Raw genomic sequence first — 23,860 nt, 5'->3', positions numbered from 1 at the left:
GTTTTTTACACTCAGTAGAGAAACAGAGATAAGTTGATGGGAATGGGAGAAGAGTTTTCAAAGCAATTTCTGCGAGCTAAGAATATTCATTTTTCACTTTTATCTGAAATAAAACAGGGACTTCCCTGGTGGTCCAGTGGCTAAGACTCCATGCTCCCAGTGCAGGGGGCAGGTGTTCGATCCCTGGTCAGGGAACTAGATCCCACATGCCACAACTAAGTGTTCATATGCTGCAACTAAGGAGCCAACTAAAGATCCCAGGGTGCCGCAACTAAGACCTGACGCAGCTAAATAAATAAATAAATATTTTTAAAAAGTAAAATAAATGATGACATTTTCAAAATTCATCTTCAATCCTTCATCAATTGTCAGTTCCAACAATTCATCCTTTAAAGTTACCTTTAAGATTAAATTATCTCTTGATGAAAGAAATAGATTCCAGATTTTATACATAGTTAGAGTCACCTCAAAATATCGCAAGTTGCAATGTGGTCCTACTACATATGACTACTACACAATCCACACAACATGGGACTCACAGTTTGAGTTCAACAACATCCAAACTAATCTTATACCCTACTCAAGAAAACCAGTTCACAGACCTTAGTTGTTAGAGTGATGCCAAATTGTCATAAAAGTTTTTAAATGATTATTCTCAATCTCTACATTCATCTCATTGTGGACAGGTAATAACAAATAGTTTGGAGATGGGCGCCAGTCCAGAGATCACATTTTCAGTAGCACAATCCTTGAGAGTTGGGTGCATAACCTCACCAGGAAGACTGTTGAGATCTGGGAAGACCGAAGCACCCAGAATAACTCAGAAGCTGACAGTTCATCCAGCACCAAAGTGATAATGAGGCTTCAAGGCAAATTGTCAGACCTTGTGTCATTTAGGTCATCAGGAAGCAAACACTGAAATGGAGTTAGTAGTACAAGAGGTTTGAGGTGTGGGGGAAGCAGAGATGTCTCTGAAAGATAAAGACGTAGGAAGCAGGATTGAGCAGAAAGCCTCAGACCGTGATGGACATCTGACAGGGTCTCACCACCCCAACAGTGAGTTCCAGAGCAAAGACTGCCCCTTAGAGGAGACCACATTGGGCAGAAATGGCCAGGCACTGACACCCACCTCTATATTCAGTCATTAGCAAGAGCATGGCTTCAGCTTAAAAACGGAAGTAGAGCCTAAAGATGCTGCCAGATGGCGGCTCTCAGTCAATTGCACTTCTACCACAGAACGGTAAATTCTTTCTTAAAGGGAGATCTGAGGGGCACATTGCCTGAACTGCTGTACATCTAAGCATCAACACCACAGCAGCACCACAATCCCATGATTTGTTCAACAAATATTTACTCTGAGTCCCTATTAAATACCAGACTCTATTCTACGTCTTATAAGTAGAGCAGTGACAAAAAAGTCCTTCCTTGTTATGGAGCTTACATTCAAATTTACACCTGGGAATACCTCCCCCTCTTCATTTCCTCCCCTTTCTTCCACTTTACTTTCCTCTTCTTTTCCTTCACCGAACTTTTTTCTCCTATAATTCCTGATTTCAACATTTAAAACTTCCAGATGTATGCCTGAGTATTGCTGCCAGAGAATACCCAGATGGTGAGATTTTCTATCTTGAAACCAAGGGTAGGAGTTTTTAGAGGATGAGGAATTGATGCCATCACCATCTCTACTGTTTGCCTAAATAACCTCAATAAATAAGCCACTTCCTCTTTTTCTGTTGCCTTGTCCTTCTTCTTTCCTTCCTTCACCCCTGCCCACCACCCCATGTCAAGGAGTACTTGACTGATTTGAAACATTCTGGGGGGATAGGAATATTTAAATAGGTTGTCAGTTCATGAGTCATTCTAAAAACACAGAAAAATGATATTGTTCTAATACTGTCGTAGCCCCTTCATGCTGCTATAACAAAATACTACAGACTGGGTGACTTATAAACAGCAGACACCTATTTCTTACAGTTACGGAGGCTGGAAATCCAAGATCAAGGTGCCAGTATGGTCAGGTGAGGGTTCTCTCCTTGTTGCAAGCTTCCAACTTCTTTTTTTTTTTAATTTTATTTTATTTATTTTTTTATACAGCAGGTTCTTATTAGTTATCGATTTTATACATATTAGTGTATACATGTCAATCCCAATCTGCCAATTCATCCCACCACCACCACCCCGCCATGCTTTCCCCACCTTGGTGTCCATACGTTTGTTCTCTACATCTGTGTCTCTATCTCTGCCTTGCAAACCGGTTCATCTGTACCATTTTTCTAGGTTCCACATATATGCGATACTTGTTTTTCTCTTTCTGACTTACTTCACTCTGTATGACAGTCTCTAGATCCATCCACATCTCTATAAATGACCCAATTTCGTTCCTTCTTATGACTGAAAAATATTCCATTGTATATATGTACCACATCTTCTTTAACCATTCGTCGGTCGATGGGCATTTAGGTTGCTTCCATGACCTAGCTATTGTGAATAGTGCTGCAATGAACATTGGGGTGCATATGTCTTTTTGAATTATGGTTTTCTCTGGGTATATGCCCAGTACTGGGATTGCTGGGTCATATGGTAATTCTATTTTTAGTTTTTTAAGGAACCTCCATACTGTTCTCCATAGTCGCTGTATCAATTTACATTCCCAGCAACAGTGCAAGAGGGTTCCCTTTTCTCCACACCCTCTCCAGCATTCGTTGTTTGTAGATTTTCTGATGTATGCCCATTCTAACTGGTGTGAGGTGATACCTCGTAGTTTTTGATTTGCATTTCTCTAATAATTAGTGATGTTGAGCAGCTTTTCATGTGCTTCTTGGCCATCTGTATGTCTTCTTTGGAGAAATGTCTATTTAGGTCTTCGGCCCATTTATTGAATGGGTTGGTTTTTTTTAATATTGAGCTGCATGAGCTGTTTATATATTTTTGAGATTAATCCTTTGTTGATTCGTTTGCAAATATTTTCTCCCATTCTGAGGGTTGTCTTTTTGTCTTGTTTGTAGTTTCCTTTGCTTTGCAAAAGCTTTTAAGTTTCATTAGGTCCCATTTGTTTATTTTTGTTTTTATTTCCATTTCTCTAAGAGGTGGATCAAAGAAGATCTTGCTGTGATTTATGTCAAAGAATGTCCTTCCTATGTTTTCCTCTAAGAGTTTTATAGTGTCTGGTCTTACATTTAGGTCTCTAATCCATTTTGAGTTTATTTTTGTGTATGGTGTTAGGGAGTGTTCTAATTTCATTCTTTTACATGTAGCTGTCCAGTTTTCCCAGCACCACTTATTGAAGAGACTGTCTTTTCTCCATTGTATATCCTTGCCTCCTTTGTCATAGATTAGTTGACCATAGGTGCATGGGTTTATCTCTGGGCTTTCTATCCTGTTCCATTGATCTATATTTCTGTTTTTGTGCCAGTACCATATTGTCTTGACTACTGTAGCTTTATAGTATAGTCTGAAGTCAGGGAATCTGATTCCTCCAGCTCCATTTTTTTCCCTCAAGATTGCTTTGGCTATTCAGAGTCTTTTGTGTCTCCATACAAATTTTAAGATTTTTTTCTTCTAGTTCTGTAAAAAATGCCACTGGTAATTTGAAAGGGATTGCATTGAATCTGTAGATTGCTTTAGGTAGTGAAATATTGTGACTATTTCACTACCCAAAGAATTAATATTGTGAATATTGTTATTTTCACAATATTGATTCTTCCAATCCAAGAACATGGTATATCTCTCCATCTGTTTGTGTCATCTTTGATTTCTTTCATCAGTGTCTTATACTTTTCTGAGTACAGGTCATTTATCTCCTTAGGTAGGTTTATTCCTAGGTATTTTATTCTTTTTGTTGCAGTGGTGAATGGGATTATTTCCTTACTTTCTGTTTCTGATCTTTTGTTGTTAGTGTATAAGAATGCAAGAGATTTCTGTGCATTAATTTTGTATCCTGCCACTTTACCAAATCCAATGATTAGCTCTAGTCGTTTTCTGGTGGCATATTTAGGGTTCTCTATGTATAGTATCATGTCATCTGCAAACAGTGACAGTTTTAATTCTTCTTTTCCAATTCGTATTCCTTTTATTTCTTTTTCTTCTCTGATTGCCATGGCTAGGACTTCCAAAACTATGTTGAATAATAGTGGCGAGAGTGGACATCCTTGTCTTGTTCCTGATCTTAGAGGAAATGCTTTCAGGTTTTCACCATTTAGAATGATGTTTGCTGTGGGTTTGTCATATATGGCCTTTATTATGCTGAGGTAGGTTCCCTCTAGGCCCACTTTCTGGAGAGTTTTTGTCATAAATGGGTGTTGAATTTTGTCAAAAGCTTTTTCTGCATCTATTGAGATGATCATATGCTTTTTATTCCTCAATTTGTTAATATGGTGTATCACATAGATTGATTTACATATATTGAAGAATCCTGGCATCCCTGGGATAAATCCCACTTGATCATGGTGTATGATCCTTTTAATGTGTTGTTGGATTCTGTTTGCTAGTATTTTGTTGAGGATTTTTGCATCCATGTTCATCAGTGATATTGGTCTGTAATTTTCTTTTTTTGTAGTATCTTTGTCTGGTTTTGGTATCAGGGTGATGGTGGCCTCATAGAATGAGTTTGGGAGTGTTCCTTCCTCTGCAATTTTTTGGTAGAGTTTGAGAAGAATGGGTGTTAGCTCTTCTCTAAATGTTTGATAGAATTCACCTGTGAATCCATCTGGTCCTGGACTCTTGTTTGTGGGAAGACTTTTAATCACAGTTTCAATTTCATTACTTGTGATTGGTCTGTTCATATTTTCTGTTTCTTCCTGGTCAGTCTTAAAAGGTTATACCTTTCTAAGAATTTGTCCATTTCTTCCAGGTTGTCCATTTTATTGGCATTGAGTTGCTTGTAGTAGTCTCTTAGGATGCTTTGTATTTCTACGGTGTCCATTGTAACTTCTCCTTTTTGTTTCTAATTTTATTGATTTGAGTCCTCTCCCTCTTTTTCTTGATGAATCTGGCTAAAGGTTTATCAATTTTGTTTATCTTCTCAAAGAACCAGCTTTTAGTTTTATTGATCTTTGCTATTGTTTTCTTTGTTTCTATTTCATTTATTTCTGCTCTGATCTTTATGATTTCTTTCCTTCTACTAACTTTGGGTTTTGTTTGTTCTTCTTTTTCTGGTTCCTTTAGTTGTAAGGTTAGATTGTTTATTTGAGATTTTTCTTGTTTCTTGAGGTAGGCTTGTATTGCTATAAACTTCCCTCTTAGAACTGCTTTTGCTGCATCCCATAGGTTTTGGATCATCCTGTTTTTGTTCCAGGTATTTTTTGATTTCCTCCTTGATATCTTTGGTGATCTCTTGGTTATTTAGTAACGTATTGTTTAGCCTTCATGTGTTTGTGTTTTTTACGTTTTCTTCCCTGTAATTGATTTCTAATCTCATAGTATTGTGGTCAGAAAAGATGCTTGATATGATTTCAATTTTCTTAAATTTACTGAGGCTTGATTTGTGACCCAAGATGTGATCTATCCTGGAGAATATTCCATGCGCACTTGAGAAGAAAGTGTAATCTGCTGTTTTTGGATGGAATGTCCTATAAATATCAATTAAATCTATCTGGTCTATTGTGTCATTTAAAGCTTGTGTTTCCTTATTAATTTTCTGTTTGGATGATCTGTCCATTGGTGTAAGTGAGGTGTTAAAGTCCCCCACTATTATTGTGTTACTGTCGATTTCCTCTTTTATAGCTGTTAGCAGTTGCCTTATGTATTGAGGTGCTCCTACGTTGGGTGCATATATATTTATAATTGTTATATCTTCTTCTTGGATTGATCCACTGATCATTATGTAGTGTCCTTCCTTGTCTCTGGTAACATTCTTTATTTTAAAGTCTATTTTATCTGATATGAGTATTGCTACTCCAGCTTTCTTTTGATTTCCATTTGCATGGAATATCTTTTTCCATCCCCTCACTTTCAGTCTGTATGTGTCCCTACGTCTGACGTGGGTCTCTTGTAGACAGCATATATATGGGTCTTGTTTTTGTATCCATTCAGCAAGCCTGTGTCTTTTGGTTGGAACATTTAATCCATTCACGTTTAAGGTAATTATCAATATGTATGTTCCTATTACCATTTTCTTAATTGTTATGGGTTTGTTTTTGTAGGTCCTTTTCTTCTCTTGTTTTTCCCACTTAGAGAAGCTCCTTTAGCATTTGTTGTAGAGCTTGTTTGGTGGTGCTGAATTGTCTTAGCTTTTGCTTGTCTGTAAAACTTTTGATTTCTCAGTTGAATCTGAATGAGATCATTGCCTGGTAGAGTAATCTTAGTTGTAGGTTCTTCCCTTTCATCACTTGAAATATATCGTGCCACTCCCTTCTGGCTTGTAGAGTTTCTGCTGAGAAATCAGCTGTTAACCTTATGGGAGTTCCCTGTATGTTATTTGTCATTTTTCCCTTGTTGCTTTCAATAATTTTTCTTTGTCTTTATTTTTTGTCAATTTGATTACTATGTGTCTCAGTGTGTTTCTCCCTGGGTTGATCCTGCCTGGGACGCTCTGTGCTTTCTGGACCTGGATGGCTATTTCCTTTCCTATGTTAGGGAAGTTTTTGACCATAATCGCTTCAAATATTTTCTCGGGTCCTTTCTCTCTCTCTTCTCCTTCTGGGACCCCTATAGTGCAAATGTTGTTGCATTTAAGGTTGTCCCAGAGGTCTCTTAGGCTGTCTTCATTTCTTTGCATTCTTTTTTCTTTATTCTGTTCCTCGGCAATGAATTCCATCATTCTGTCTTCCAGGTCACTTATCAGTTCTTCTGCCTCAGTTATTCTGCTATTGATTCCTTCTAGTGTATTTTTCATTTCAGTTATTGTATTGTTCATCTCTATTTGTTTGTTCTTTAATTCTTCTAGATGTTTGTTCTTTAATTCTTCTAGGTCTTTGTTAAACATTTCTTGCGTCTTCTCAATCTTTTTCCGAGGTCCTGAATCATCTTCACCATCATTATTCTGAATTCTTTTTCTGGAAGGTTGCCTATCTCCACTTCATTTAGTTGTTTTTCTGGGGTTTTATCTTGTTCCTTCATCTGGTACAGTCCTCTGCCTTTTCATTTTGTCTATCTTCTGTGAATGTGGTTTTCCTTCCACAGGCTACAGAATTGTAGTTTTTCTTGCTTCTGCTGTCTGCCCTCTGGTGGATGCAGCTATCTAAGAGGCTTGTGCAAACTTCCTGATGGGAGGGACTGGTAGTGGGTAGAGCTGGCTGTTGCTCTGGTGGGCAGAGCTCAGTAAAACTTTAATTCGCTTGTCTGCTGATGGGTGGGGCTGGGTTCCCTCCCTGTTGGTTGTTTGGCCTGAGGTGACCCAGCACTGGAGCCTACCTGGCTCTTTGGTGGGACTAATGGAGGACTCTGGGGGGGCTCACACCAAGTACTTCCCAGAACTTCTGCTGCCAGTGTCCTTGTCCCCACGGTGAGCCACAGCCACCCCCTGCCTCTACAGGAGACCCTCTAACTCTAGCAGATAGGTCTGGTTCAGTCTCCTATGGGGTCACTGCTGCTTCCCCTGGGTCCCGATGCACACACTACTTTGTGTGTGTCCTCCAAGAGTGGAGTCTCTGTTTCTCCCAGTCCTGTCAAAGTCCTGCCATCTAATCCCGCTAGCCTTCAAAGTCTGATTCTCTCAGAATTCCTCCTCCTGTTGATGAACCCCCAGGTTTGGAAGCCTGACATGAGGCTCAGAACCTTCACTCCAGTGGGTGAACTTCTGTGGTATAAGCATTCTCCAGTCTGTGAGTCACCCACCCAGCAGTTATGGGATTTGATTTTATTGTGATTGCACCCCTCCTACTGTCTCATTGTGGCTTCTCCTTTGTCTTTGGATGTAGGGTATCTTTTTTGATGAGCTGCAGTGTCCTCCTGTCGATGATTGTTCAGCAGTTAGTTGTGATTCCGGTGCTCTCACAAGAGAGAGTGAGCGCATTTCCTTCTACTCCACCATCTTGAACCAATCCTCGGCTTCCAACTTCTTGTATCATCATTTGGGGAAAGCCGAAGGGAGCTCTCTTGGGCCTTGTTTATAAAGGAGCTAACTCCAACATGAGGGCTCCGCCCTTACGACCAAATCAACTCACAAAGGCCCCACCAGCTCCTAATAACTTCACGTTGGGCATTAGATTTTCAGTGTATGAATTTTGGGAGGACATAAACATCCAGACCATAGTGCTCATCTGTACCTCACTGTGCTTTATTGTCCTAAATGATTTACATCAAAAAATGGAATATAAGATTTGAATACCTTTCTAGAAGTAGCCATTTGAAAAAATAATTGTGATAAAGGCGGGCTTCCCCGGTGGCGCAATGGTTGAGAATCTGCCTGCCAATGCAGGGGACACGGGTTTGAGCCCTGGTCTGGGAAGATCCCACATGCCGTGGAGCAACTGGGCCCGTGAGCCACAACTACTGAGCCTGCGCGTCTGGAGCCTGTGCTCCGCAAGAAGTAGAGGCCGCGATAGTGAGAGGCCCGCGCACCGCAATGAAGAGTGGCCCCCACTTGCCACAACTAGAGAAAGCCCTCGTACAGAAACAAAGACCCAACACAGCCATAAATAAATAAATAAAAATAAATTAAAAAAATAAAAAAACACAGTTCAAGCACTTTCTTTAAAAAAAAAAAAGTTAAATCATCAGTGATCTGGATAATAGATTGCTGAAAAAAAAATGGAATATAGGATTTGAATACCTTTCTAGAAGTAGCCATTTGAAAAAATAATTGTGATAAAGGTGGGCTTCCCTGGTGGCGCAGTGGTTAAGAATCTGCCTGCCAATGCAGGGGACACGAGTTTGAGCCCTGGTCTGGGAAGATCCCACATGCCGCGGAGCAACTGGGCCCGTGAGCCACAACTACTGAGCCTGCGCGTCTGGAGCTTGTGCTCCGCAACAAGAGAGGCCGCGACAGTGAGAGACCCCCGCACCGCGATGAAGAGTGGCCCCCACTTGCCACAACTAGAGGAAGCCCTCGCACAGAAATGAAGACCCAACACAGCCAAAAAATAAATAAATAATAAGAAAACAAACAAAAAAAATTATGATAAAGGCAATGTTTATTTAAAAAATTGATGCCTGTCATACTCCTTTAAACCTAGCTGTATAATAACATTCTTCAAAAAAAATCAATGTTTATAGACATAATGAAAATAAATATATGTATTTATTACTCAGAATAAACCCTTCCTGTGAATTGCATGTAGCTCTGTTCTCTAATATCAAAGCTGCCTCCTGCCATTCCCTCATGAAGAATAACCTGAGTTTTCTGGATTGATGATCAAGGATTCAGATATATATATATTCATTTTCATATTCTTTTCCGTAATAGGTTATTACAAGATATTGCATATAGTTCCCTGTGCTTGTTATTTACCTATTTTACATATATAGTAGTGTGTATCTGTTAATTCCAAACTCCCAGTTTATCCCTCTCCACCCTTCCCCTTTGGTAACCATAAGTCTGTTTTCTATGTCTGTGAGTCTCTCTCTGTTTTGTAAATAAGTTCATTTGTATCGTTTTTTTTAGATGCCACATATAAGCAATATCATATGGTATTTGTCTTTCTCTGTCTTACTTCACTTAGTATGATAATCTCCAGGTCCATCCATGTTGCTGCAAATGGCATTATTTCGTTTTTTGGGGTTTTTTTGATGGCTGAGTAGTATTCCATTGTATATATGTACTACATCTTCTTTATCCATTCATTTGTCAATGGACATTTAGGTTGCTTCCAGGTCTTGGCTATTGTAAAGAGTATACACAGCCAGTCTTATGCTAAGGAGATGAAACTGATTAAAGAATCATAGGGCTAAGATTCCTTCCCACTGACAGCACTCGTTTGCACTTACTGTACTTTGTTATTTTCTTCCTTAAAGTTTTAAAGGAGCTCCTGATGCCACTATTTGTGCTTTGTCTTCATGTAGTTGACAGCTCCCTTCCTACCCACACTATTCCTTAAATTCTTGACAGGAAGCTATGGTGTGTGCAGATAAGTGTCAATTCATTTCTGATTCAATTCCATCATAATCATATTGTCAACTTTATAAGATGTTAGTTAAGGAATAAGAGACAATTGGGTGTGTTTTACAAGGCCATTATGACAACCTCATGTGGCCAGCGAGAGAGCCAGCTGTGAGGGTGAAATGCAAGTGTTTCCAGCTGCTCCTCACTAAGTGTTAATAGCTCCCTTAAACGTACCATGATGGGGAGTTTCTTCATGTCCCATCATCAGTGTTTAATCATCTCTTTTGTTTGGGGATTTTGCCCCAGCAGGTCCTCTGAGGCTTCAGGAATTCTAACGCTCTATTTCCCAACTTATTCCCTGGTTCCTCTCTCTCACCCCCTCAAGGGAGGAGTATCTGGAAAAGCTTCCACTGCAGTCAGTTGCCTTGATCCCCAGGACCACTGAGAAGCCAGGGCCATTTTTAAAGGAGCTCCACAACCGCCTTCTGAAGGCTCTGGAGCAGCATAAATTGATCCTGGACAGCAGAGACACACTTGAAGAAATGCCAGAGTGTCTTATTTCTTCACGAAGGATATCTTTACCATTTCAGTGAACATTTTTTTCATTAGTCTTTGCTTCGTAGGGCAACACTGGTTCAGTTCTCACAACTGAAATTCACCCAACGGAATGATGAGTACATGGAGATTCATCACACTATGCTTTTTAATATAAGCAACAGAAAAATACAGTTTCAGGTTGTTTCCAATATAAGTTCTTTTTTAAAATTAATAATTACATAATTAAATTGAAATGTCATTTTTAAGGAGAAAAAAAACAAAGGAATGATGTAAGTTCCTTCTGAACTTAACCGATGTGTTCGTCATCTAGTAAGTATTTGGATTGGAAAACTTTTGTCACCTATCACATTTGATAGTTGCCCTGTCTTAGCCCCAGCATCACACTCGCTACTCAGGATTCCTCACCGTTCTTCAAGGGGCAGGAGGAGACCTTTTCTGTAGAATAGACTGCTTGATTTTGCCCCATATTCTCCACCCATCCAGATGGGGGCCATGTTGGAAGTGTCAGTACTTAAAGCACTAATTTGAAACAGAAAATATAAACACCTGTTTCAGAAGCATAATTTAGAAGCCACAACTTCTCACTCTGCTTCTAGTTCCCTGTCTCTGAGCTGTCAGTCCTTGAAGCTTATTAAACTACATAAAGTACCTACCAGCAGGCAACCAGAATCTTACACATGGACTTGCATCCAGCCCTCACATAACCTTTAAGGGCCTTATTCATGACATCTCATTTATTGAGCACCTACTATATGCAAAGTCTTTTATAAGATTCCATGTGGTAAGAGACGTGGAGATGATTTGCCCTCCTCTCTCCTCCTCTGAAGTTCCCAAAACAAGTTGATGTGTCAACTTTGGTACCACCCTTGCATCTTTGTCACTAGGAGACCTTCAGCAACATATCTGGTTTTTCTTGGTGGTTCTGTAGAATTCCCACCTCTTAGAGCTTTAGTGTCCAAGTCTTGCAAGCGGTTGTTTAAAAGACCTAATCATTTCATTTCTACTTAAGAACTAAAAGTAACCTAGTTGGTTATAAACCCCAAACTGCTGAAACAATGGCTGTATTAAATAACCCCATTAATAGACTATCATGCTGCATTTCAATATACTAAAACAACAAGAACAACAAAAAACCTGTTTTATTTGGACTTGAAAGTCTACTGTAAAAAAAAAAAAATCTCAAGAAGAAAATTAATTGGACAATTGACCAGGTTATGCATTCTCATGTGTTCTTATGTATGCGTAAGAAATTCTTCAACTTCTGTTAAAAAAATTAAAGTAAGTTCCTCATTGCCTTGCAGTTTTGATACTAACTACACAGAGTTAGGTCAAATTTTAGCTAAGGACACAGTAAGCAGACTCCTCTCACCTCAGACACAAGCCCAAGCTCCTGGGTTCTCTGGCCACGGCATTTCTGACAAACTGGCCACAAATTTGGAGGTTTCCACTACCCCCTCAGGCTCAATAATTCACTAAACTAAACTGACAGAAGTCAGGAAAGTGTTATGATTTCAGTTTTATTATAAAGGATCCAAATCAGGACCAGCCAAATGAAGAGACACATAGGGCAAGATCTGAGAGGCTCTCAAACACAAACCCTCCGTGTCCTCAGAACAGGTCACCCTCCCAGCACATCAATGAGTATAACCAACAAGGAAGCTCACCTGAGTTCCAGGTGTCCAAAGTTTTTTATTGGGGCTTCATTACCTAGACACGAATGATTGAATCACTGGCCACATGACTGAACTCAATCTCCAGTTCTCCTCCCATATGGCACTGAAAGGGCCTGGCTCAAAGCCCCAACCTTCTAATCACATGGTTGATCTTTCCAGCCTAGCCAACCCCCATCCTGAAACTATCCAGGTGCCCACCATGAGTCACCTCATTAGCATAAACTCAGGTAGGGTCTGAGGGGTTCACCAAGAACAACAAAGACTCTCCTACCACTTGGGAAATTCCAATAATTTAGAGGCTCTCTCCCAGTAACCAGAGACAAAAGCTAGCCAAATTCTTTGTTATATAGCACTAAGAACAGCTAATAAATAGTTCAAATAGCATTTGGAACCCAAGTTTCAAGCAAGGCTGGAACTGTGTACTGAAACTCTCTTCTGTTGACTTCGTATGACTACTTTTAGCAACAGTGATAGGACAACAATCCCAAGACCTGGCCTGGTGAATTAACTCATGATGAGAAAGTACTTTTGGCTCCCAAAGTGAATGGAAAAATAGGTATGCTGCTAATTATAATTGTGGTTCAGTAATTGGGCTGATTTAGACGGGAAGGTTGGGTTATCCAACAGTTTCCACAAGGAGGATGAATTTAGAGGAAAACTTCTGGATTGGCAAAGCTCACACATCCCGTAACTTGGGCTTGGGGAATAACCAAGTGAAGACTGCTGGTCAATACAACGGTCCTCAATATAATGGGAATTTGGAGTGTCCATGCCTGGAACTCAAGCCCCAGAAGCCCTTATTAAGCCAATTAATAGGATTATAAATCACAATGACTATTTGAAGAAGTGCTGAGTCCTGCCCTTTCCCAAAGAAAGGCTGAGACGCTACAGGCAAAAGGAACTTGGAAGGTGAAAAAATTATCCAGACAAACTCAAAAACCTGTTTATGCTAACAAAATAAACTAAAACATGGAAACAATTATCCTGACGCAAAAGAGACTGGAAATGTTGGAGCAGAGACATTTGTAGTAATTTGCACTATTTTGGACTTGCTCTATGCCATGACTTCTGCTAAATGGAAAATAAATAGCTCTCTGTGGAGAGGACCCTGCTTTTTGGTAAATCTTCTGTAAAACCCCTGTCCCTAGAATGAAATATTTGCATCTGGATACAAGAGATAATAAGCTTGAAAATTCAAATTACCAAAATTGGCTTAATCTCAACAATATAATTAATGTTCCACATTCAGAAATTAAGTACTTAATATAAAAGAAGGGTAGGGTGTTGCGAGGTTCTATTGCTTGTTTTCTTTGTTTTACAGGGTGGGTAGTAGAAATTTCTCATTTTCATTAGCAACCGCTCTTGATGTGTGTTTCTTTCAATCCAAATGGGAGAGGAATCTCTGTTTTTATGTCTTATGTCAATAGCATATTTTCCTTTCATATTAAATAATAAATGATATCTCACTACCTTATTATTATCATTCCCCCAACCACCTGTTAGCCTCACTGAGCAAAAAACTTGAAGAAATCAAGTCACACTGAATCTCGTCCCTTGACAGCCGACACACAATGGCCCTGGGGGAGCTTCCCCAGGCATAGAAGTATAATGTGCAGATCAACATAGTAAGGAATTTGATCTGCGTTCAGATCTGGCACCTCTTTTGTAAATTCATCGGCTAGATTTCCAGTTCTTAAGGACAGTGACCTCTTTTCTCCCTCCCTAACCTCTTTTTCAGTGCCTGGAACATTACTATAACCCTGTCTAGTTGTTGATTAGCTAGTTGGTATTAGGTTCATCTTTTTACCTATTACATAAAGAAAAGGCTAGGAAATGTGTAAACTGGTTAGTATAAAGAAAGAAATCTGACATTGTTTTCCTCTCAATGAACAAAAATACAGTGGAAATGTTATACTAACAAAGTTATTAGCAGGAAGAAGCACATCTATATTTCGAAGGGAAAAACAAATATGTTCTGTTCAATCGGTACATCTAAATGTAATGTGTATAGAATTTCAGGAAAAAATATATAGCTATATAAGGTAATGGCATTTGGGTGAATTTTTTATTCTATTTTCCAATAGAATTATTCTTTTCTGTGAAAATTTTATATTATGCTGAAACTAAGAAATACAAAGAAAAAACCAGACAGATACAGTTTTGTCCATTAAAAATGTCTTAACTCTTTAATTAGAAAATTTTAGAATAAAGTATTCCATTTAAAAATAAATGGACGGGGCTTCCCTGGTGGCACAGTGGTTAAGAATCCTCCTGCCAATGCAGGGGACACGGGTTCAAGCCCTGGTCTGGGAAGATCCCACATGCCGTGGAGCAACTAAGCCCGTGTGCCATAACTACTGAGGCTGAGTTCTAGAGCCCGTGAGCCACAGCGACTGAGCCCACGTGCCATAACTACTGAAGCCCGTGTGCCTAGAGCCCGTGCTCCGCAACAAGAGAAGCCACCGCAAGGAGAAGCCCGCGCACCCCAACGAAGAGTAGCCCCCACTCGCCGCAACTAGAAAAAGCCCTCGCGCAGCATCGAAGACCCAACGCAGCCAAAAATTTAAAAAATAAATAAATTTTAGAAAAATAAATAAATAAATGGATGGGGAAAGAGTCAGCCTTTAGAAACTTTACACTCTGAAAAGGGAAGTAAAATTTTATTAATAAAAATAATTTTTACCTTTGGTTTATTGGTAGCACTTATGGCTCTGACAGCTTCAGAAGTCTCAAAAATAGACTTTGTAAAGGCAACTGCGGCTGCAGCCATACTATTTTAGATAAAGTAACCTTTCTAAGTAGGTAATATTTACTTTAAGGCCTTAACGTAAATCAGTGAGTGAATAGTTTAGCTGAATATTGAGTACATGTGTTTGTCTTTTCTCTGTTTAAATGTTTGCCTCAAACCAAATCAATTCAATTATGCTTACCCTGTAGAACTTGACCTAGATCAAGATAACATGATAGACAGGAAAGACAGGCAAAGATTCCAAAGACTCATGGCCTAAGGAAGAGAGGAATTTGTTGAGATGACCATGTTCATGAGGCCAAGTCCTACACCTCTATATTAATTTGCGAACAACTGTTATAGGTTGACTTATGTCCCCCCCAAAAAGATGTTACAATCCTAACCCCCAGTACCTATGAATGTGACCTTATTTGATAATAGGATCTTTGCAGATGATCAAGCAAATGTGAGATCATTAGGGTGGGTCCTAATCCACTAGGACTGATGTCCTTATAAAATGGGGGAAATTGGGACACAGAGTCAGAAACATACACAGGGAGAAGGCAGAAATCAGACTGATGTATCTAAAGTCAAGGAACACCAAAGACTGCCAGCAAACCACCATAGGTTAGGAGGGAGGCATGGGACAGATTCTCCCCAAAACCCTCAGAAGGAACTAACCCGGACAACACCTTGACCTTGGACTTCTGACCTCCAAAACTATGAGACAAATTTCTGTTGTTTAAGTCACCCAGGGACTTCCCTGGCGGTCCAGTGGTTAGGACTCCGCACTTCCACTGCAGGGGGCACGGATTCCATCCCTGGTCAGGAACTGAGATCCCACATGCCCACAGCACTGCCAAAAAAAAAAAAAAAATTCCTTGGGCAGTCACTCAAGCCCCTTTACAGTCAACCCCCCAGACTGGCCTCCCAGGCAACTAGTACTTTTTTTGTCTCTAGGTCGACATTGCTGGTTCTAGAACCTCATATAAATGGAATGGAATCATGCAATATGTACTCTTCCTTCTCTGCCTTCTTTCACTTGGTATTTTTTTTTTTTTACATTTATCCATGTTGTTGGGTATCAGTGGTTAATTCCCTTTTATTTTATGGATGTATAACAATTTGTCTATCCATCCAGCTGTTAATGGGTCTTTGTGTTGTTTGATTTTTTGGTTATTATGAATTAAAAAGCTATGAACATTCAGGTACAAGTCTTTGTACAGACATGTATTTTCATTTCTCTTCAGTAAATATGTAGGAGCAGGACTTCTGGGCCATATGATAAATTTATGTTTATGCTTTTAAGAGACTGCCAAAGTGTTTAAAAAGTAGCCATAGCATTTTACACTCCTATTTTTCCTACCAGGGTCAGCAAACTTTCTGTAATGGGCCAGAGAGTAAATATTTTCAGCCTTGTGGGACACGTATGGTCTCTGTCACACATTCTTTGTTTTATTTTACAACCCTCTAAAAACATAATAACCATCTTGGCTCAGGAGTCATACAAAAGCAGGCCTTGGGTTTGATGTGGCACCACTGCCAATCTGTATCAGTCAGGGTTCAAGCAGAAGCCCTGGGGGATACAACCATATATCGATGGCCCTTCATATCTGCAGGTTCCACATCTGAGGATTCAATAGAAATAAAGAAATTTTTTTTTAAATCTGGAAATTTCCAAAAAGCAAAACTTGACTTTGCTCCCCACTAGCACCTGTTTACATAGCACTTACATTGTATTTACAACTATTTACATAGCATTTGCATTGTATGTCATATTATAAGTAAATTCAGATGATTTAAAATATAAGGAAGAATGTGTGTAGGTTACATGCAACGTTATATGTCATTTATATCAAAAAATTTTGAAATTAAAAAAGAAAAAAGTAAGTAAGGATTTTAATAATGATTGAAAATATGAACATATGCTAGAACTATTCTGCAGGTTGCATCAGGCAAGGTGTGATCAATCACACCTTGAGGCAGAGACAGCATCAGGCAAGGTGTGATCAATCTTTGAAGAATGAGTGAACTTTTTAGAATATAGTACAGCTGGCCTGGTTGGTAAAGCCTATCCATGTGATAAAACAAGATGGTTAGGAAATAAAGCCACCACTGTGGATACACAAATGCAGTGATTCTCAAACTTGTGTGTGCATCAGAATTACCGGGAAGGCTTGCTACAATACAGATTGCTGCTCCCTCTTCCCTCCCCCCAGAATCTATGATTCATCACGTCTGGAGTGGGGAGCTGAGAATTTTCATTTCTGGCAGGTTCCCAGGGGACACTGATACTGCTGGTTCCAGCCTGCATTCTGAGACTCACACACTCATGGTATTTAAGTGAACTCTGGCAATATATGCCAATCGTATTTTAACAGATATAAGTTCATTTTGGTTTCAGGATGTAAATAACTTCTCTCCCTGATATTGATTACTATTAAAAATAATGGGGGAGATGTTCTCCGAAAGACAAATTTTTTTGCCTATCTGAAAAGTTACTTAAAACCAGTCGAAAGACTTGAAGATCAAACTGCTATTTGGGGACTCCCAGAGCATAATATATAAGCAGTCATGAAGAAAATGATACACACATCTAATGTTGAATGAGTTCCTATTAAAAATCAACTTGTCTTGGGGCTTCCCTGGTGGTCACTGGTTAGTACCCTACCCTTCCACTGAAGGGGGACCCAGGTTCGATCCCTGGTGGCAGAACTAAGATCCCGCAAGCCTCATGGTGTGGCCAAAAAAAAAAAATTTTTTTTTTAAATCAGCCTGTCTTTACCATTTAGCCTTGTCTGGACTAAATATTCCTGGGCTACAATATAACTCAGGCCTGAAATAGATTTTAAAAAGATGAATTACAAATCTAAACTGAAACTTGTTTTATTTCCCCATTTCCATCCCTGTTTTTTCCTTTCTCATCCTGACGGATCTTTCTTTTTCTACCCTTTCTTTTTTTTGTTCAATGACTCCACTTTACTAAATACCTACAAATACTTTTTCTCTTTTTGTAGGGCTGCTAAGTACTTCATGTCAAGTGTAACAAGCAGAATAGACTGTACAAAGGAATCTATTATAAATAGCCAGACTTAGTGGATTTGAACTAAATCCAGTGTGTTCTCTATGTGGCTCCAGATAATTTTTCCAAGCTAATGCTATTATGATGTCAAGTGGAAATGGCTCCCCTGACCCCACCTCATCTTATGAAATTATCACCCTCTGTCCTTATCTAATAATGGGTATAACACAGTTAAGTTTTCTGTGTTTAGCCTACCCACTCATTCAAACAGGAATAGTGAAAAGTCATTGGGGCAGGGCTGAGCTATGAAAGAAGTATCAATTCCTCGTGTTTAGAGGAGCCCAGAAATTATGTTGATTTGCCAGTGTGAGCTCTAGTGACTGCATTTTACCATTATCAAAGCCAACTCACAGAAGCTTAGTCTCTCCTGGGGGAGAGGAGTCACTGAAAATATAATACTTTATTGCTTCTACATATTTGATGTCTATACAGTGACTTGGTGGATTTTATGAGACTCACATCGATGTGATTTGTCAGACTCCAAACAACTAACTCTTACAGAGCCATGTTGAAACCTCAGTTTGCTGGAGACGGACGGGGTTCTCGGGATGCAGGACTGTGACTTTTTTTTTTTTTAATTATTTATTTAATTTATTTTTATTTATGGCTGTGTTGGGTCTTCGTTTCTGTACGAGGGCTTTCTCTAGTTGCGGCAAGTGGGGGCCACTTTTCATCGCGGTGCGCGGGCCTCTCACTATCGTGGCCTCTCTTGTTGCGGAGCACAGGCTCCAGACGCGCAGGCTCAGTAGTTGTGGCTCACGGGCCTAGTTGCTCCGCGGCATGTGGGATCTTCCCAGACCAGGGCTCGAACCCGCGTCCCCTGCATTGGCAGGCAGATTCTCAACCACTGCGCCACCAGGGAAGCCCTCTTTTTTTTTTTTAAGTTTTTTTTTTTAACATCTTTATTGGAGTATAATTGCTTTACAATGTTGTGTTAGTTTCTGCTGTATAACAAAGTGAATCAGCTATACATATACATATGTCTCCATATCTCCTCCCTCGTGTCTCCCTCTCACCCTCCCTATCCCACCCCTCTAGGTGGTCACAAAGCACCAAGTTGATCTCCCTGTGCTACACGCGGCTGCTTCCCACTAGCTATCTATTTTACGTTTGGTAGTGTATATATGTCCATGCCACTCTCTCACTTTGTCCCAGCTTACCCTTCCCCCTCCCCGTGTCCTCAAGTCCATTCTCTATGTCAGCCTCTTTCAATGGAAACATTCTGTGAGAATATTGTAACTGAACTTGTATATTGAAAAGGTGCTGGTTTACTATGGTAACGGATTTTTTTCCATCCTACAGACATAATCTGAAACAGACCTGAACAGAAGATACAACTTAGGGCACAGAAACCTTGAGATCACTGAGATGACCCAGATTGCATTTAAAGGGTTTGCCTCAAAGCATTAGACATAAGAGACACTCCCTGACTTATTTACTATGAACAATAAATTGGTGCAGTGGGTGGGAAGTTTTTAAAACCCTTTTTTCTATGAAAAATTTCAAACATGCACAAAAACACAATAGTACAATGGAGGGAGTTGTTTTAACATAGCTGAAGTTATATTGCAACACAGGAAGCAGAGTGATTAAAGGAAAATTTTTGAACCCTAAGCTTATGCCTCCAGTAATGAAGTGATAATTTATTTAGTAGTCGTAGGATTCTGTTTAAAGTGTCATATGATACTCTCTCTCTCTTTCCTTTTTTTTTTTGTTTTTTTTTGGGCGGGGGTGGTGGTGTTTTTTGTATGATACTCTCTTATCAGCAGTGATTAGCACAAACCACAGTAAAAAAAAAAAAAAAAAAAAAAAAACATTTTACCTCGTGACTCATACTTTATGTATGACCAAGAGAAAAGTTTTCTAAAAGAATCCTTACCATTTGCAATGAACTCTGATTCACTCACTTATTCCTCCATTTGTTCAGTATATGTTTGCAAGGTTATATAAAATAGGTGGAGTAACAACTGTTTAGAGAACAGGGATGTAGAAAAGAGAACAAATACTCCATTTATCTCACTTGATCTCCTTCCTGAAGATCTAACTAAAATTATGCAGGAGGCATAATTTCTTTTCTGCCATAGGAAGCCCACAAACCTGATGTTCATGTAGCCTGATTATTATCAAGGAAACTTTGAGCATTTTTCTTGAGAATTGGAGAACCTAGGCACATATGTGTCATTTAGATCCTGAGTCAAAATGCATAATCCTAAAGGGACTGCAGAACTTCTGCCCGAGTCCCAAATCCTAGACAATTAAACATATCCTTTGCTTAAGCAGTGGGCAGACTACTTGAACTTCCGTTCACCCTGGGCCCAGAAGAAAAAAGAAAATGAAAAGGATAAGGAAAAAAGAGAAGAAAACATTTGGCTATGTCTAGCTTTGGTAATTCCAATTAAATTAGAATTATTTCTCATCTACCCATCTACCACTTAGTTTCTTTTTCTTTTCTTTTCCTTTTGTTCTTTTTTTCAAGAAATAAACACAAAATAGCTCATCAGAATAGCAATGACTAAGGGGTTGGGAAGAAGGAGCCCAAGTTTGATGTTGCTTTGTCTCTAACAGAATGAAAAAAAATTCTAAACCCAAACCCTATAATTCAACCCAACTTGTCGTGACCCTCTGATTAAAGCATTTTTTAAAAATAACAGATAGAACTAGAGATCTGCACTGAGATAAGGATGGTTAGCATAGATCAAAAGGAATTGTACATATGTCAGTTAGATTAAGTGACAGGATGTGGGGAAGTGGTGGGTTCCATATCCAGTTACTTCATGCAAGAGTACATTTGCTGAATGTAGGTACTCTAACGGGAGCTGCACATAGACGGAAACCGGGGAAATTAAGGGAAGGCGACCTATAACGGTTAGAGTGTTTGTTCTAATACGGATCCAGGACCACATTTCTCCTAATTGGTAATACTACCGTAATTTTTTATAACTGTCTATCTTGCCCTGCCCAGGATAGTAAATTATCTTTGAAGCTTTCATCTGGCATGTCTGAGAGGTCAGCATTATGTGGTAAGTACTCTATAGCCCACATATGTAAACTTAGTCATCAGATATAGACAGACTACTTCCCCAAGCCTATGAGAAGGAAAAATATTTTAAATCCTCCCCCTCTCCACACACACACAAAGATTCCATCTATGGCATTTCAGGGAACAAAAGGGGCAAGTAATGTAGAAGAATGTCAATATCAATGGATCCTGAAAAAGAATAGTCAGGAGGCTTTGTGGTGAGGTGGGGCTGGGAGACAAGAGGATGAGATGGAGAAATAGTAAAATGGGAAAGTCACGCAATGTTTATTTTTCTGACAGGGAAATTTGCAATAGCAGAGTGTTGCTAAAGAGTATAGTTAATGCCACGTATTTCTTTGGGATGCCATTCATACATTACATTTTATAATGAAGATGATCTTGGCTAACTGAGGCCAGGCTATAAATCAGAGAAGTTAGAAAACCATGTTACAGAAATTCTGTGCAGCTTAACATAGGGGCTGCTTCCTTATTTAACTTAGTCACCAAAATCTAAAATTCTAGAGCTGGAAAAGACCTTCTCATTTACCTCCACCAGGCTTAACTATTCCCCAGCTTAGTAATACTCAGATCAAATCACCTTTTAGCTGAAACGATTCCACACCCTTGATAATCCAACAGGTCAGGACTAGAGTGAGGGAACTGAGGTCCTTGCCTGGGGCACAAAATTTAAGCGAGATGCCCCAAACCTCAGTAATCAAGATAAACAAGATTTTAACTTCCTCTACCCAAATCCCATCTCTGTTGGATCCTGTCTTTATTTACATTTTTGATACACTGTTCATCATGGATTTTTTGCACTGATTTTTTAAAAATATTATTTATCTTGATTACTGAGGGTTTTGACCCTCAAATTATGCACCCAGAGGCCAGTGCTTCACTCACCCCAGTAGTCCTGGAGCCGTAAACCCATTCCGATATTTATATAACTTCAAGTTCAGAAATTTCTTTCTTACATCAAACCCAGGGTTTCTCAACTTCAACACTACTGACATTTCTGGCCCACATAATTCTTCGTTGTGGGATTTTGTCCTGTGCATTGTAGGATGTTTAGTGGCATTCTGGGCCTCCGCCCATTAGATGCTAGTAGCACCCTCCCTTTCCCCTCTCCCTACCATCATTGCCAAATCACCCCTGGTTGAAAGCCACTGATCTAAGCAAAGTCACCTCATTTCTTCCCGTCGTGTTCTCAGGAGAGACAGAAAGCAGCTTTTCATCATCCTCTAAATAACAACCCCATGAAAGTCTTTGCTTTGTAGAGTGTGTGTTTAATTTACAACCTGATTAAAGTGATGATAATCATATTAGTGTGTCTAGACTTACCAAGGTCAAACCCCTGGCCTCTGTAAGGTTTATTCCTATCTTATATCTGACATCTCGGTAGACCACTTGGCCATCTGAAGCAGTAGCTTCTTCCAGAAGTTCAGAGATGCCTTGTAATTATAAACCTCTTTGTCAAACGGCAAATTCAACTCTCTCATTGCATTAGGCCAGAGAGATTCGTTACCCACCAACCACATTTCACTCTCTTCAAAGTGAATTCCATCTTGGAATTTATCAGTAACTTTTTTGTAAACTATCGTATCTTCTTCCATCTCAGAAGCTAAGCCTCTAATGAGTCAGATTACGTTAAATAATTCGGCAGTTCAACTTCCTCTGTGATCTTAGTTTTGTAAGTACTACAATTTGAGGAAGCCATTTTGCCTATAATAGCAGGAAAGATATGTAGTAATTTTCTTTTGTATTATTCAAAGGCCAAATTCATCACAAATTTTTTAAAGCACAGACTTAGACTTGGAAGTCAAATTACACTTGGAAGGTAAAAGTCCACTTCTGGACACCGGTTTTGTAACAACATGCTGAAAAATCCCATAATCATCCTTGCAAACTGCAACGTGAATCATAAATAGTCACATCAATGAGCTAGAAATTGTTCCCAATGATCCACCATCTTCCACCTTCACCCTCTACTCTGCTGAACTTTCATAAAATTCTGGGTCCATGTGTGTTTTTTCTTCCAGGTAGGAATGATGTATGTTGGAGTCAACCTACATTAAAGATAATGAGTCTATATATTATACCAGTCAGGGTTGTTGGCTGCAAGCAACAGAAACTAATTCTGGTTGATTAAGCAGAAAAAAAAAAGCATTCGTTGGTGAGTTGTGAAATAGTTCCAGGACTTTCCAACATGATTGGAACCAGGCAAGAAAAGGAAGCTTTGCTGCAGGTGGACCCCAGTCAAAACACATCACGTAACCCGCCTAGTAGGGAAACGACCGCCACTGACCCACCATTGAAAAATGGAAGCCACAGATTGCCTGGCAACCACAGACACCGGACTTTGGATGCTGCAGCTTCTGCTACCACCTGCTTGGCGCCTCTGGATTCTCCACTGTCTCTGCCTCTTTATGTCACCAGCTCCCAATTCAGAGTCTCTAGCAGAGGCATCTGTTTAGTCAGGCCTGGGTCACCTGTCTGCATTCTAGCTGCAAGAGAGGATGGGACAATGTCTGGGCTTTTCAGCCTCTAAAATAGGAGGCAGGTGGCCAAGGAAATGACAGGTGTCCATTAGAGGTGTGATAAAGGGAGGTCGTTAATAATAACAGATGAAGTCTTGGGCTCTGGAGTCAAGACTATCTGAATTTGAATTTATGCTCTATTACTAGTTATGTGACCTTGGGCAAATTACTTAAACCTTTAATCATTTCTCTTTCCTTATGAGGATTAAATTAAAATATCCATGTATGTACAGTATATGGTACATAGTAAGTAGTTCTATCTATCTGTATATGTATGTGTGTGT

The 23,860-nt window shown here is 39.5% G+C and overlaps 1 long non-coding RNA gene across 1 annotated transcript; it reads left to right on the top strand.

The window, feature by feature from the left end:
• The first annotated feature begins 8,683 nt into the window (after window positions 1-8,683).
• On the top strand, window positions 8,684-22,262 carry LOC309643726. Its single transcript, XR_014254033.1, has 2 exons — window positions 8,684-8,751; window positions 9,065-22,262. It is a non-coding gene; the product is annotated as an uncharacterized lncRNA (long non-coding RNA).
• Window positions 22,263-23,860: the final 1,598 nt, after the last annotated feature.

Source organism: Balaenoptera physalus, assembly GCF_965194825.1.
Source record: "Balaenoptera physalus genome assembly, chromosome: 15".
In the NCBI taxonomy this organism is placed as follows: domain Eukaryota; kingdom Metazoa; phylum Chordata; class Mammalia; order Artiodactyla; family Balaenopteridae; genus Balaenoptera; species Balaenoptera physalus.
This window is presented reverse-complemented; position numbering and strand designations above follow the sequence as displayed.